This window comes from Sus scrofa, chromosome 6, assembly GCF_000003025.6.
Source record: "Sus scrofa isolate TJ Tabasco breed Duroc chromosome 6, Sscrofa11.1, whole genome shotgun sequence".
Lineage (NCBI taxonomy): Eukaryota > Metazoa > Chordata > Mammalia > Artiodactyla > Suidae > Sus > Sus scrofa.
Window position 1 is genome coordinate 169,988,765 of NC_010448.4, and position 15,015 is coordinate 170,003,779.

Here is a 15,015-nt window from a genome sequence, read left to right on the forward strand (position 1 = left end):
TAGAGAAATGAAGATCAAAACTACCGTGAGATACCACCTCACACCAGTCGGAACGGCCATCATTAACAAGTCTACAAATAACAAATGCTGGAGAGGGGTGGAGAAAAGGGAGCCCTCCTGCACTGTTGGTGGGAATGTAAATTGGTACATGCACTATGGAAAACGGTACAGAGGGATCTCAGAAGACTAAATATACCACATGACCCAGCAATCCCGGTCCTGGGCATATTCCGGACAAAACTTTCACTGAAAAAGCTACATGCAAGCACCCCGTGTTCACTGCAGCACTACTCACAGCAGCCAACAGGGAAACAATCTAAGCGGCCATTGACAGATGAAGGGATTAGGACGATGTGGTATAGATGTATATAATGGAATACTACTCAGCCATAAAAAAGAAGAAAACAATGCCATTTGCGGCAACATGGATGGAACTAGAGAGTCTCACACTAAGTGAAGTAAGTCAGAAAGAGAAAGACAGAAACCATATGATATCACACGTGTATGTGGAATCTAAACTATGGCCCAAATGTTCTATCTACAGAACAGAAACAATCTCATAGGGAACAGACTTGTGATTGCCAAGGGGGAAGGGAAGGAAGTGGGATGGACTAGGAGTTTGGGGCTAACAGATGCAAACCATTACACTTAGAACTGACAAGCAATGAGGTTCTGCTGCATATACTGCAGGGAACGACACGCGATCACTTGTGATAGAACATGATAAAAGATAATAGGAGGAAAAGAATGTAGAAATATGTATAACTGGGAGTTCCCGTCGTGGCGCAGTGGTTAACGAATCCGACTAGGAACCATGAGGTTGCGGGTTCGGTCCCTGCCCTTGCTCAGTGGGTTAACGATCCGGCGTTGCCGTGAGCTGTGGTGTAGGTTGCAGATGCGGCTCGGATCCCACGTTGCTGTGGCTCTGGCGTAGGCCGGTGGCTACAGCTCCGATTCAACCCCTAGCCTGGGAATCTCCATATGCCGCGGGAGCAGCCCAAGGAAACAGCAAAAAGACAAAAGAAAAAAAAAAAAGAAAGAAAGAAATATGTATAACTGGGTCACTCTGCTGTACAGAAGAAACGGACAGAACACTGTAAATCAACTATGATGAAAAAATTAAAAAAACAAAGTTGGAGAGGCTGGAGAGGCAGACACAAGTGCCACGTGCCTGCTGTGGGTTAGGCACCGGGGTAAAACCCTTCGCATACATCTGTTCCAGATCATTACACACCGTGCAACCTGCAGCGAGTTACTGTACCTCTCTGGGCCTCAGGAGTAAAACTAGCACAACACGAATTCCAAGGGCCTGTCAATCGCAACCCCAGGCCTGAATGGACAGGCATTCCAATACGGTCTGCCCACTGTGTTTACAGAAAAATTAGCTTGATCAAGCTTCCTGGTCCTGCTTCCCCAAGTCACAGCCTGAATACTCAAGAGGAAATGAATTCTATCAGACTTCAAAGAATTTACCATATGACGGGTGTGGGGTACAGAAAAGGTACAGGTGAAGCTAGCTCTCTGGCATGTGGGCTGTGGCACGGGGCAGTGGAAAGGGTTGCGTGGGGAGCTCAGAGCTGGGAGAGGTCACGTTGGCTTGGAGGGCTTCCCGGAAAGCAGGCTGTGTGATGGGCCAAGGACGCACACGACGGCGAAGAGGAGGCTGGGCGGAGGCAGTCCAGGCAAAGGAGATGCCGGAGCCTGGCAAAGGCAACCAAACCCCACACTTCTGCTCCCCGCTCCTGCCCCCTCCACCCCTCCAGCCCCACACCCCTTCTGCTCACCCTACCTGCCTGCTCTTGGGACCCACAGCGGACAGCTGAGACCCCAGAGCTAAGCCTCATCCTCTCCGTCCAGCGTCTCAGCTGCGTCTCCCCCGCATGGACCCTCGCTCCGGCCGCACACAACTGCTTGCTGTGTCTCGCATGTGCCCCCCATCGTCTGCCCCCAGCTCTTCATCCCTTCTCCATCCAACGCCCCAGTCCCCGAATTCTCCCTCGGCCACCACGATGTTTCCTGACCGTCGTCCAGGCCCCCCTCTCCAGGAAGCGATTGCCTCCCAAGGCCGCAGCGTCCTGACTCACGGCGTGTACCCCTTCCCGCCTCGCGGTGAGAGAGAATATGCCCCGTGGGACTCCAAGCCCTTGAGGGAAGCGCTGTTCCGTGCTGGGTCCCTCCAAGGGTCTCTCGCAGGGAGCACCCAACACCGGCCACGCAGCCTATAAACACACAGGCTGTGAGCAAAGTGACTGGAGGGAGAACAGGAATGAACTTGTCCTTCGACCATCATTTAAAGAGAACCGGGGTCCTTCCGTCACCCTTTGGTTATCCGAGCTGTCCCTCTGCCCTCAGGTGTGTATCTCAGTGATGCTGAGCAGACGGCTAGTTCCAGCAGTGGACTCTGTTAACCCCGTCCTCCTAACTTCTTCCAGAGGGTTCAGGGCTCCTGGTGAATCAGAAAATGCAACCAGTCTTCTGATCCCAAACTCTGGATCCAGATGAAATCTGTTTAAAATGCCCATTTAAAGAGCTTAGGTAGAGGGAGTTCCCATCGTGGCGCAGTGGTAAACGAATCTGACTAGGAACCATGAGGTTGCGAGTTCAATCCCTGGCCTTGCTCAGCGGGTTAAGGATCTGGCATTGCCGTGAGCTGTGGTGTAGGTTGCAGACGTGGCTTGGATCTGGCATTGCTGTGGCTGTGGTGTAGGTCAGCAGCTACAACTCCAGTTCGACCCCTGGCCTGGGACTCTCCATATGCCGCGGGAGCGGCCCTAGAAATGGCAAAAAGACAAAAAAATAAAATAAAGTAAAGAGCTTAGGTAGCCTCGAAGCCGAAAAGGAGCGACAAAAGGCCATGACCAGGAGAAGGTGTGAGAGGGAAGCCTCCAGATCAGGAAGGACGAAAAGACTTGCATGTTTTGCAGCCTCGCCCTCGTCCCTGCCACCCCCGGTGTCTAAAGCACCAGAAGCCCTTTTTCCTTTTCTTTCACCAACTCTCCTTTGGGGACACTGTCCACCCAGCAGCATGATAAAAGCAAAACACTATTCCCTCAACTGTCAGCCCTGGAATAACTGCTCCTTCTTGCTGTCCTCTATGGAGGACTCTGCAGGTTATTCCTTAATGTAATACGTAAAACAGCGGCCCTCGGGTTTTCCAGCATCCCTCCTTTAAAAAAATTATATCCTGATGGATCCGCCCGTTTTCTCCCTCTCCGTTGCCTCTGTACCTCTTGGCTTCCCCCAACCCGTGACCCTTTCCAAGGTCTGGTCACAGTTCAAGTCCACTGTCCATCTGCCTCTTGATTTTTAAACCTTACATCTCCTTTAAAACTTTTCCTGCTGTTAAACACAGCAGGAGTTCCTGCTGTGGCTCAGAAGGTTAAGAAGATAGTGTGCATGAGGATGAGGGTTTGATCCCTGGTCTCACTCACTGGGTTAGGGATCTGGTGTTGCCATAAGCTAGGGCGTAGGTTACAGACGCAGCTCAGATCTGGCGTCTCTGTGACTGTGGTGTAGGCTGGCAGCTGCAGCTCTGATTCGACCCCTACCTACCCTGGGAACCTCCATAGGCTGCAGGTGCGGCCTTAAAAAAATTTCAAACATAAAGCAATTGATGAAACCTAGGATGTGCTGTGTCCTGGGACACTAAGTGGAATACAGGCGAGGGACTCCCTCCAAGGAAGCTACAGTCTGACTTGAGACCCTTCACGGTGACACATTTCATACGGGGATAGGACAAGTGACAGCACAGAGGAGGGTGCAATTAATTCTTTTTGAGATGTGTCAGAAGTTTTGATCTAGATCTAAAAAAGAAGCAGGGATCCAAAAGACAATATGTACACTTTAAATTTTTTCAGCAAATGTGTAGGAATAGTTCCTTTTTGCAAAGCTTTGTCTGAGGCATTGCAGTTACAGGTGTGAATAGGGGCCTATCTCCAGAAGCTTTCAGCCTATAAAGAGAGTTTTAAAACATACCCTTGGCATTCCCACTGTGGCTCAGGGGGGACGAACCTGATTAGCATCCAGGAGGATCCCTGGCCTTGCTCAGTGGGGTAAGGATGCACCGTTGCCGTGAGCTGTGGTGCAGGTCACACACGCGGCTCAGATCCTGCATGGCTGTGGCTGTGGCGTAGGCCAGCAGCTGCAGCTCCACTTGAACCCCTATCCTGGGGACTGTCATTTGCCGAAGGCGCATCCCTGAAGAAAAATAAATACATAAAAGTACCCTAATCATGGCAATGCAATGCCTATTGTGCTATGAAAGTGTTACAGACTGCCGGCAGAGTTCGCAGAGAAATGTTTAAGAGAAACTTTTTCGCGGGGTGTGGTAGGCGGAATTCGAAGACGGCCCCTAAGACTCCTGGCCCCCGGTGTCGTCCGAAGTCCTGCTTAACTCCTGAGACAGAGGAGATGACGAATTCCGCTCCAGTGCTTAGTTACGCATCACAGTTGTCTGTAAGCAGGGAGATTTTCTGGGTGAACCTGCCCTAAATACAAGTCTCTGAAAAGCTGAGAGTTTTCTCTGGTTGAAGGAGAAAGAGATTTAAACAAAAGGTAGGATTTCTTTTTTTCTTTTTATGGCCGCACATGCAGCACATGGAAGTTCCTGGGCCAGGGGTTGAATCCAAACTGCAGCTGTGGCCTAAACCACAGCCACAGCAACACCAGATCTGAGCCCCATCTGTGACCTACACCGCAGCTTGCAGCGATGCTGGATCCTTAACCCACTGAGCGAGGCCAGGGATCGAACCGACCACCTCACAGAGATAACACTGGGCCCTTAACCCACTGAACCACAACGGGAACTTCCGAGAGTGGGACTTGACGGGAGGTTCTCTGTTGGCGAGACAACAAGGACCTGAGTGTGGTTCCCAACTAACAGCTGGCAAGACAATGGGGGTCTCAGCCCTGCAACCCAGGGAGACGACGCTGGCCAAGAAGGCGCTTAGAGAGGACCTTTCCCGAGTGAAGCCTCCGGATAAGAAGGCGGCTGGCTGGTCTTTTGGTTCCAGCCATGCTCGTCTTCAGCAAAGAACCCAGCCACACACCCTGCCGGACTTGCTTGCCCGACAGAGCTGCGAGCTAATCCGCGTGGTTTTAAATTCGCTGAATTTGGCGACACTCATCTTGAATCACCGTCCTCGCGTTCACAGTCTCCAAACTAATTCCCCCAACTGAGGGCCTCCCGGACGCAGGCTGCCTCTAGTCATCCTTGCAACCGTAGGTCACTCACGCCAGGTGCTCCTAAAATTCCACTGAACGAGTGTTCACGGGGGTCACAGGGATGCAGAGGAGGGGCTGGGCACCCTCTGTCCCGCCTCCTCCCGAAGACGAGGAGACCGACACCGACACCCACAGCCGGACGAGAGCAGGAGGCCGCTTCCGTCCAGCGCCAAGGCCCGTCGGAGGGACACGGCAAGCCACCTACCCTGACGCCCCAGCTGAGCCCCCGCCTGGGGCGTCTCCCCCAGACTTGGCGTCGGTGGGCTTCCTTTCAAGGAGCATGGTTCCCAGAGGATCAGGCATCAAGGATCCCTGTGCCGCCTGAGCGGCTCTCGGTTCTAAACTACTTCCCCTCCACGCCGTCTCAGCCGGAGTCTTTGGTTTACTTTTCCCCGGTAACGCCTCAGCCATAGGTAAAAGCCAACTATATTTCCAGCCAGCCGAAACAGAGGCTAAGAGTCCTTTCTTAGGAAACATTCTCTGTTGTTGTTGTGTTTTATGTTTTAATGTTTAAGCCGAAGGAATGCTGTGTCCCCTCCACCTGGCTCACAGAGTTAAAGTTCCCTGTGTACCCCTCCCCAGTGGCACGCCCACCCCACCCCCTAGAGAGCGCCTCTCCTTGAATTCATAGTCTGTTGTTTCCATGTGTGTCTTTATACTTGCACTGCATGGGTATGTGTCTTCCGAAACAAGACTGGTACTGTCCTGCCAATTTTTTAAACTTGCTAAGAGGGCATCACACTCATCCTTTTGTTGTCATTGCTTTTCTAAGACCTTTTCATGTTACTACATGTAGCTCTAGATCAGGGGTTGGCAATTTTTTTCTGTAAACGGCCAGAGAGTAAATATTACAAGCTTTACAGGTCGTAAGGCCCACTGTGGCACAAAAGCAGCCATAAAAAGCCTGACTGGATTCCGATAATCCTTTATTTTCATGTACGGTTCATGGGCCATGACATATTCTTCTATCGATTCTTCTCAACCGTTTCTAAAAAAGGTAGGAGTTCCCACTGTGGCTTGTGGAAATGAACCCAAATAGTATCCATGAGGTTGTGGGTTCGATCCCTGGTCTCCCTCAGTGGGTTAAGGACCCAGGGTCGCCATGAGCTGTGGTGTAGGCCACAGACGCAGCTCAGATCTGGTGTTGCTGTAGCTGTGGCTTAGGCGGGCAGCTGCAGCGCCAATTCTACCCCTAGGCTGAGGACTTCCATATGCAACAGGTTCGGCCTTAAAAAGCAAAAAATAAATAAATAAATACAATTTTTAAAAATTTTAAACTTAAAAAATTCTTAGCTCTTGGGCCATAACCAAACAGAAATCAGAGCAGATTTAGCCCAAGGACCACGGTTTTGTCAACCCTGCTCTGGATCATTCATTTCTACTGCTATAGCTCCATCGACTTTACATTCATAACAAAATAATAAGTTTACTACATCTTTGCCAGGTTCAGAAAAGTCACTAGATGCTGTTATAGAATAGGCACTGATCTGCCCTCAAAACTGTCCTGTCAACCAATAAGGAGGCAGAAGGTGACTCAGGCTTTAAGAGAAGATGCCTGGGACGTTCCCATCGTGGCTCAGTGGTTAACGAACCCGACCAGGAATCACAAGGTTGCGGGTTCGATCCCGGGCCTCGCTCAGTGGATTAGGGATCCGGCGTTGCCGTGAGCCGTGGTGTAGATCGAGGATGTGGCTCAGATCTGGTGTTGCTGTGACTGTGGTGGAGGCCGGCAGCTGTAGCTCTGATTGGACCCCTAGCCTGGGATCCTCCATATGCCACGGGTGCGGCCCTAAAAAGCACACACACACAAAAAAAGACTGCCTGGCCTGCCATAAGAGCTAACAGGAGTGGAGGCAGGACAGCCCATTTCACACCAGCTCGGTGCTAAGAAAGCGGGCTGTGGAACGGGCTGTCTGGACTTCCACACCGGCTCCATCATTAGGTAGTTCTGTGACCTCGGACAAGCTGCTCTACCTCACTGTGCCTCAGTTTTCTCACCTGTAAAATGCAGATCATAATAACACGTACTACACAGGTTTGTTGTGGAAACTGGATCATCATAAAAATTAAATAAGATCGTGTACGGAAAGGCCCCAGAAGAGTTGCTGGGTCTTACCGAGCATTGCATAAATGCTGGCTTTTATTATTCACGCTGGAAGATCCTGGGAGGCTTTGTGAAGGCAGCATTAAATCGGTTTTTCAAGACGGGCAGAGCTTGGACATGGGGACGTGGGAAGCAGGGCATAATCTAAAAGAACAGTGTACGGAAAAGCCCCGAGGAGCCAAAGGCACATGGAGCAAAGGACAGCAGAGGACCCGTGCAGAAAACCACACGCGAATCAAACGGGAGATAAAGGAGGAGGGAGACGTGAATGCGGCAAGGAAGAGGGTGGCCCCATCACAGCCAGCCTGGAATGCAAAGCTCGAGAGTTCGGATTCTGTCTCGTACACACTGTGGACTTAGTGAAGCTCCGGAACTGGGGACTGACCTGATGCTTCCCGGATGCAGCTGCGGAAGGAAGGCAAGTGGAGAGAAGAGTCAAGAGTTAGGTCACGCCTCCAACGGTCCAGGGAACAGGGCCTGGACGAGGAAAGGCCAGTGTGCCTGGGCAACGGAGTGGAGGCGGAGGCCAGGGAGGCCTCTGAAGGATGCATTACCACGGCTTTAGGACTGTGTGGCTGGGGGTGCAGCGTGTCCCTGTCCGAAGCGGGGAACGCCCGCAGGGAAGGCTCAGGATGGAGAGTCACGGTTTGGTCTTTAACCCACAGAGTGTGGGGAGCCGTACGGATGTGTCCAATGGAACTGGAGCTGGAATAAACCGGTCTGCGGACACAGCTGAAGGCAGTCCTTTCAACCACTCGCGCCGCAGGTATGCACGGGACCCCCCTTTCTAGAGGAAGAGACTGAGGCCCTGGAAGGTCAGGCGAAGTCCCAGGCCCTCGTCACCCACCCGGCTCCTGCCGCGGCGGCTGGCGCTCCCAGGGTTCCGCCCCAGGGCAGTCCGCAGACCCTTGCGTAGACATGGACCACCTGAAGCAACTGCAGTGAACTGATGATGCGCCTTCTCAGCTTTACTAAATTAGAAGCAAGTACGAAAGGAATAGGCACAACGACTGCAAGAGAAGGGGCAGCTGAAAACCAAAAACTTTAAGGAACCATTAGGAGAACCCCAAGAGCACAGCGTTCTGGGGCCGTTTCTTAAGATGGAATAAAGTCCTTAACTCCGCAGCAGCCCAAGAGGATTCCTTAATAATAAAGCCTCTGGTATTGCTACCAAGCCATGCTTATAATCAGCCAAGAAAATACCAAGTTTACCTCTGTGTCTTTAACAAGAATGACCAGGAAGCTTACAATACACCTTTAAAAGAGCTTCATCTGATATTGATACTCCCCCCGCCCCAGTGTTAGAGGAACAGACTCTCAGCACTCTGGGGAACTTCTCTTCAAAGGCAGCTTTCCAGACAGCAGAGGCTTTCATACTTCTGTTTTTCCTCTCACCTGTGAGCCCCAGAAGTATGTGAAGGACACCGGGGCAGTGGGGCTCCCGGGGACGCTCTGCCAGGACCCCCACACCCCCCACACTGTGGCTCCTATGCTCTCCTCTGCCTCCCTGACTTGACTGCTCCTCCGAAAACAGGCAAAGGAGCAGCAGTCACAGTGTTGGGGGCAGCAAGGGCAGCGAATGGGAGCGATGCCTCACCGCACAGGGGAAATAAGGGACTGAAACGCTCACCCTGGGCTTGCCTGGCAGTTGGAGAGGTGACGGCAAACGACGAACAAAAAGACCAAGGTCGTCTGGGTCCTGGCGCTGCTGCTTATCAGCCCTGGACTTCCCTGTTTCTAGCCTTCTGCCTGGAATGTCTTTGCCCTGTGAACTCACCCCTCAAGACAGGGCTTGGGGGAGTTCCCTTTGTGGCTCAGCAGTTAATGAACCCGACTAGGATCCATGAGGATGCCTCGCTCGGTGGGTTAAGGACCCCGTGTTGCCGTGAGCTGTGGTGTAGGTCACAGATTCATCTCAGATCCCACGTTGCTGTGGCGTCGGCCAGCAGCTGTAACTCCAATTGGACCCCTAGTCTGGGAACCTCCATATGCTGCAGGTGTGGCCCTGCAAAGCAAAAACAACAAACAAGACAGGGCTTGGGTCTGGAAAGCCCTATCTGAAATGTAAACCCAATTAAGTCACTCCCCTACTGGAAACTTCAACAGCTTCTTACTGCCTGTGGTAGGTACTCATATATACCGTTAGCAATATCGACCATATTAGAAATTAAAACTGAGAAATTTAAAATTGTATTCATTTAAAATTATAATAAACCAATTCCATGTAAACATAAACACATTTTTCACGAAAATTAGCTGTACTTCGTAAAATAAAATATTAATGAGAAAAGTGGTGTCTTACATTTGCACAAATCTCTCCAACACCTGGCTTAAATCTGTTTCCACATTGAATGTGCTGCAATATCATTGGTCCTATAGTCTATGGAAATTTTCACTGAACTCTTGTGAGAGAATCAGAGTGAAAAAAAGCAAATCACATTTAGCATTATTATGAAAATAATTCTGAGTTCACTGACCCCTGGAAAGGATCTGAGGGACGCCTAGGAGTCCCTTTGGCCTACAAAATAAATTCTTATCTAGACGTCCAAGGACGTCGAGTGTCATTCTAGACCCACAAAGCCGTCCTGCGCGTTCTGGCTTCCTTTCCCAGCCAAGCTTCAGCACGTCCTCCTCACCACAGCCACACTGGCTCCCCTACTCCTGCCTCGCCAGCCACACCAGCCAGCCATCGGCTATCATCTCTCTTTATGCCTTCGCACGCATCCTTCCCTCCGCCTGGAATGAGCTGTCTCCTCGCAGACTCTTTCAAGAGCCAACTTGAAAGTGTCAGACTCTCAGCGAACCTCCTTTGACCCATCCTGACAGCTGATGACTCCCTGCTGGCAGCGCACCGGCTTTGAAGTCGGGCTGGAGATGAACCTCCACTCAGTCATTTGCTGGCTGGGTGACCTTGGACAAGTAGCTTCAACTCCCCTGCGCTTTCGTTTCCTCCCAGATAAAACGGGATGGACCAAGCCAGGGGAGCAAAGAGGGTTCGCTGCAAGAGTGAGTCTGCGTCCCGGCACAAGGAGGGGCCCCCTGCGTGTGTGCCGCTCGAATGGGTGCACAAGGACCGGACTGTGGGAGCTTCTTCGTACTGAGCCTGCACTTACTAGGTCCCCAGCACTGTTCCGTGGGCCCCACCAGCACTGACCTCTTTTTACCCGCACGCCAACCCTCTGGACTGACTGTTATCCCGCCAGAGATGAGCGCCCTGGGGCAGAGGTGCGAGGTAACTCGCTCAAGGTCATCCACCACACTTGGCCGGCCGGGGAGTCCAGGCCCGTCCGCGGCCCCGACTTGGCCGCTCCTGGGGCCGCCTCCCCCCCCCGACCCCGCCCCCGCCGCCTCGGTGCCTGACCGCCTCAGCGGGGTTCGAACCCAGTCCCCGAGCCCTCCCCGGGCCTCAGTTTACCCGTTCCAGAGACACGGCGCGCAGGGCCCGCCGGGGCGCGGGCCCGGGTCCCCGGGGCGAAGGCGGGAAGTGGGGTGCGGCAGCCGGCGGGGCCCAGCACCCCCCCGCCCGCAGCGCCTCTTCGCGCAGCCCCGCCCCGCCCCCCGCGCGGGCGCCACGCCGGGCGCACGGCCCCTCCCCGCAGGAGGCCCCGGGGGCGTGGCCTGTGAGGCCCCGCCCCCGCCGCCGCCGCCGCCGCCCCGGTCGAGCCCCCCGCCGCCCGACCGCCGGCCGCCGCCGCTGCTCCGCGGAGCCACCCCCGCCCGGCCCCGCGTCGCGTCCGCCTCCGCTCGCTGCGCAGCGGAAACATGGCGGCGGGCAGGGAGTGAGCCGCCCCGCGCCCGCAGGTAAGCGCCGCGGCGCAGCCTCCGCCGGCGGAGGAAGCCCGTTCCCCGAGGGGCCTGCGCCGCCGGGGGCCGCCTGGGGCGAGAAGGCGGCGTCGGGCCGGGCCGGCCGTCGGTCCCGGCCGGTCGGCCTGTCCGGGGTCCGAGCGCGGCCGCGGCCGTCCCCCCCGCCGTGTCAGCGGGCTCGGAGCCCGGGCGGCGCGTTCGGCATCCGCGGCCCGGCCGGCTGGGCCCAGGGTCCGGCCCGCGGCCCTGGCTCCGGAGGGGGCGCCCGGGGCCCGGCGAGGGACACCCAAGGACACGGGGTCCTCCGGAGGGTCGCCCTGTCCCGGCCGGCGGGCCGCGTCGGCCCGAGAGTGCTGGCTTTGTGCCGGGGGGCCGGAGTCGGCGTGGCTGTCCGGCTCCTCGGACGCGAGGGCTGCGGGGCGCCTGGGGGTCCTCGCCGGCCGGATCCGGTTCGGGGTGGGCGAGGACCGAGGTCGGCGGGTGGCGTGGCCCCGCCGGGGGTCGGGGGTGCCCAGGGCCGGGAGCTGTCAGCGGCGGGCCTCCGGGTGGGCTGCGCGACACCTGGCGCAGGGACAACTCACGTGCGCCGCCGGAAACGGGCGGGGAGGGCAGGGCTCGAACCTCCGACGGGGCAGGAGCCGCAGGGCACGGAGGTGAGCCCGCGGCCGGGAGGGCTGGACACGTGGGCACAGCCGGCCCAGCCGGGGAGAGAGGAAAGGCGTTTCCAGGAGACCGTTGAACCCCAGCACTTCTCCAGACTGAGCGGGAAGTTACACGTATCCAGGATCCCTTCCTCCATCCCGTCCCGAAGTGGCTTCCAGAATCCCCAGTTCTGCTCTAATTATTGGACTAGCGTGTTTGAACACCACCTCCGGGGTGGGAAACTCATCTCTTCCCGGGGAAACCCTTTCGTTCCTGGACAGCTTTGGTTTTTAGAAATATTTTTTTTGGTTGGAAGGAGTAGTTGCTCTGGTTCTTCCTGGTTCTTTTCCCCGATGGACAGCCGTTAGGGTACCCGAAGATGGGGCCGTGTCCCCGTAGTCCCGTCTTGTCTTCACTAATTCCACTTCCTTCCCTTGTGGCTCACATGCTGGGGTTCTCGGATCCCCTGCTAAGGGAGCTCTGGTTTGCCCATGTCCCCACTGAGGGAAGCGTCTTCATGTGAGACAGGAGACAAGACCTGTGAAGTTTCTCCAAAAAGCTCTGTTGGCTCCAAAGATTGGCCTGCCTACGTACCTAGTCCTCTCCTCATTTCTGGGCTGTGTTTCGAACATTAAAAAAGAAAGGAAAAAAGGACGGCAGACAGACAGACTGTTTAAATCAACTGAAAGAGTTCTTATTTTGTGGAAATCTAACCCTGATTTTTTAAAAAATGTCTATTAAACACTTTATCAAATCAGCTAGTCTGTGTCAGTGTGGCAATGCACCATGAATGTGGAAGGCATTATTTTTCACACTGAAAAAAGAATTGAGAGCTAATTCGATGCAATGTAATATTGAGTTGGAGAGGGAATACCTTATTACGCTGAACTCTTTGCTCTCCTGACTGCCAACAGAAGGCCCAAACTAGTATGAAAAAGAACGTTTTTTTCTCTTGCTCCCTTACCAGCATTATTTTTTACTTGTCTTTTCATCACTTAGCCCTGGTCTTTACCAGTGTCCTAAACCCCTGCCTAAGCAACCCTGCAGGTTAGTAATTTTTTAAGCTTAGCAGAGATGTGATGGCTTTGTAGAAAAAATGCTGAGCTCTTGTGTCTGGGACCCTGTTTATGTTCTAAGCAGTTTTACTGTTTTTATAACATAGATAAGCACTCACCAGTAGACAGAATTGGTTCTTTATCTTTGTTTCTATATCTTAATTTTTCAACTGATCCGTGGCTTAGTTAGTTTTGATTTCTGGTATGTTTGTGCAACTGCTGTTTCTCTTTAATGTAAGCTGAGTAAAACTTTGTATAGCACCTTCTGTCTAGAATTATACAGACTCAGGAAAAGCTCTGGTTCCTTCCCTTCAAAGGAGTTGGAATTAATGGTAGGAAATACTAAAAAAAAAAAAAAAAAAAAAAAAAAAAAAAAAAAACCTCTGAGAAAGAACTGGTGTGAGTATCATACTGAGAACGTAAACTCAGCAGCTTCTAACCTTTGTAGTTGTGTATCCACTCTGTGTCAGGCACTGTGCTGTGGACTGTGTTTAGTTGGGTGGACAGACGAAGAAGAAACGTTTCCAGTCCTTGTGGAGTGGGTGAGTCAGATGCTGAAAGAGGTCGTGTCAGTAAAAGGTGAGAGCTATGCCTCGATGCTGCGTTCCCAGCCTCACGACGCAGCCCGTCTTCACTGCTGAGAGGGCTGTGGGTCAGCGGGTGAGGAGTCCAGCTCAGGCTTTTGGTCCGAGTGACGAGGGAGGGGATGGTGACCTCAACTGAGACAGAAGCTCTGGGTGACGATTTCAGTTTGGGACTTTTGGTTTCTTGAGCGAGATCGCCGAGCAGATGCGGCGGAAGTAAGAAGGAAAAAAGATGAGGCTCAGGGAGTGGACTCGGAGAGGTCAGTTGCCCGACGTGAAGTTCTCCGCGAGTGGGCGGTTGAGGCCCCGCAGAGGCGGAGGCCGGGCAGCTGAGGAGGGCCGGGCACTGCAGGCTCCTGTGCGGCACGAGGCTTCCGCGTGGGGAGTGAGGTGACTTGGGGTGCGGGCAAGACAAGGGGACTGTGGCCCGGGTGCCGTGAGTGCAGGGAGTTGACCGGGAGGGTGGCAGAGGACAGATGACCAGGACGGTAGGCGGTGATTCGCCGGATGGGGGAACCTCCGAGGAGGAGGCGTTTTCCACACAGGAGTGGAGGAGGAACGGCTTTTCACCTTCCTTCCTGGAAGCAGGACTCTGATCTCTTCATCTGTGGTCAGGTCTCCTAACACCCGTGCTGTTTGCTCTGAAGCGTCTGCTCCTGGCCTTGGAAAGTAGGAGGCCAGCGCCCGGGGCTGGTCACCCCGCTTCTGTGATCCTAGCTCCCGCATCCTTCCTGCTAATCCTGAATGACGAAGCCCGTGGAGATTTTTGCCCCTTGCGGCCGGCGGGTGGACAGGAAACAGTCAGTGGCGAAGCCGTGCCCACGGTTGGCGGGAGGCATGAACTGGACATTCTCCCTCTTTACTCAGCTTCCGCTCTGTAAAACCTCTAGGTACTAACCCAGAAACTTTGGGTTTGTGTGTGAAGTGAACCACATGAGACATGCCACATTTTGTAGGACACCTTTAAGTTTGAAAAAGTAACTCCTGGGCTTCTTTTGTGGTTGTAATGCCCTTGTGGGCAGGTGGGCTTAGTGGAGTCAGACATCCAAGATCTCACTAGCAGACAGTGACTCAAGATGCTCTCATTTCAAACTCTTCTTGACACCGCCGTGCTGAGGGAGGCTGGAAAAAGAGGCCTGGGTCCTCAGTGTCCCTAAGTAGTAGTTACACAGTCCAGGGCTGGTCACCTTGCTGCTGTGATCCTAGCTCCCTCCCGCATCAGAGGAGGGAAGGGGGAGGTGTAAGGCTTACCTAAGGTGGTGTGTGTACAGCACTTTATAGGAGGTGAGTAAGGGCATGCTGAGTACTCAGATGTTCCCCGCAGCCCGAAGCTGTAACTGAGGGAATTTAACCAGACCATCGTCAAGGCCTTAGTGCTCATTCCCTAGCCATCAGGGACCTGCTAGGACGAATCAGTTTGACAACCTTGGTCATGTAAACCCCGCCAGTCATATCCTTGTTACCTTTGTCCCAGCCCTTCCAGTCACCTGTCACCTGTCTGTCTTCTGCACTGTTATTCCTGTTCGACCTGGTGTGTCCCCTTCCTCTCTCCCAGTCCTGCTTGTTTGCGCCCTCTCACACCTTTCCACTTGCTCTCTGAAAC

The 15,015-nt window shown here is 53.8% G+C and overlaps 2 protein-coding genes across 38 annotated transcripts in view; one reads left to right on the forward strand and one right to left on the reverse strand.

Moving 5' to 3' along the window:
* LOC102166622 overlaps positions 1-12,655 on the reverse strand; it is a 116,969-nt gene extending 104,314 nt beyond the window's left edge. For 14 of the 15 annotated variants that reach the window (XR_002345269.1, XR_002345270.1, XR_002345268.1 and 11 more), the window contains exon 1: positions 10,743-10,863. The gene's annotated coding sequence lies outside the window, so the exon portion shown is untranslated. Of the gene's footprint in view, positions 1-10,742; positions 10,864-11,712 lie in introns of those variants that run through there. The other variant, XR_002345260.1, reaches the window with a different exon arrangement.
* SCMH1 (sex comb on midleg homolog 1 (Drosophila)) overlaps positions 10,999-15,015 on the forward strand; it is a 189,595-nt gene continuing 185,578 nt past the window's right edge. For all 23 annotated transcript variants that reach the window (XR_002345255.1, XM_021096943.1, XM_021096949.1 and 20 more), the window contains exon 1: positions 10,999-11,128. The gene's annotated coding sequence lies outside the window, so the exon portion shown is untranslated. The remainder of the gene's footprint in view (positions 11,129-15,015) is intronic.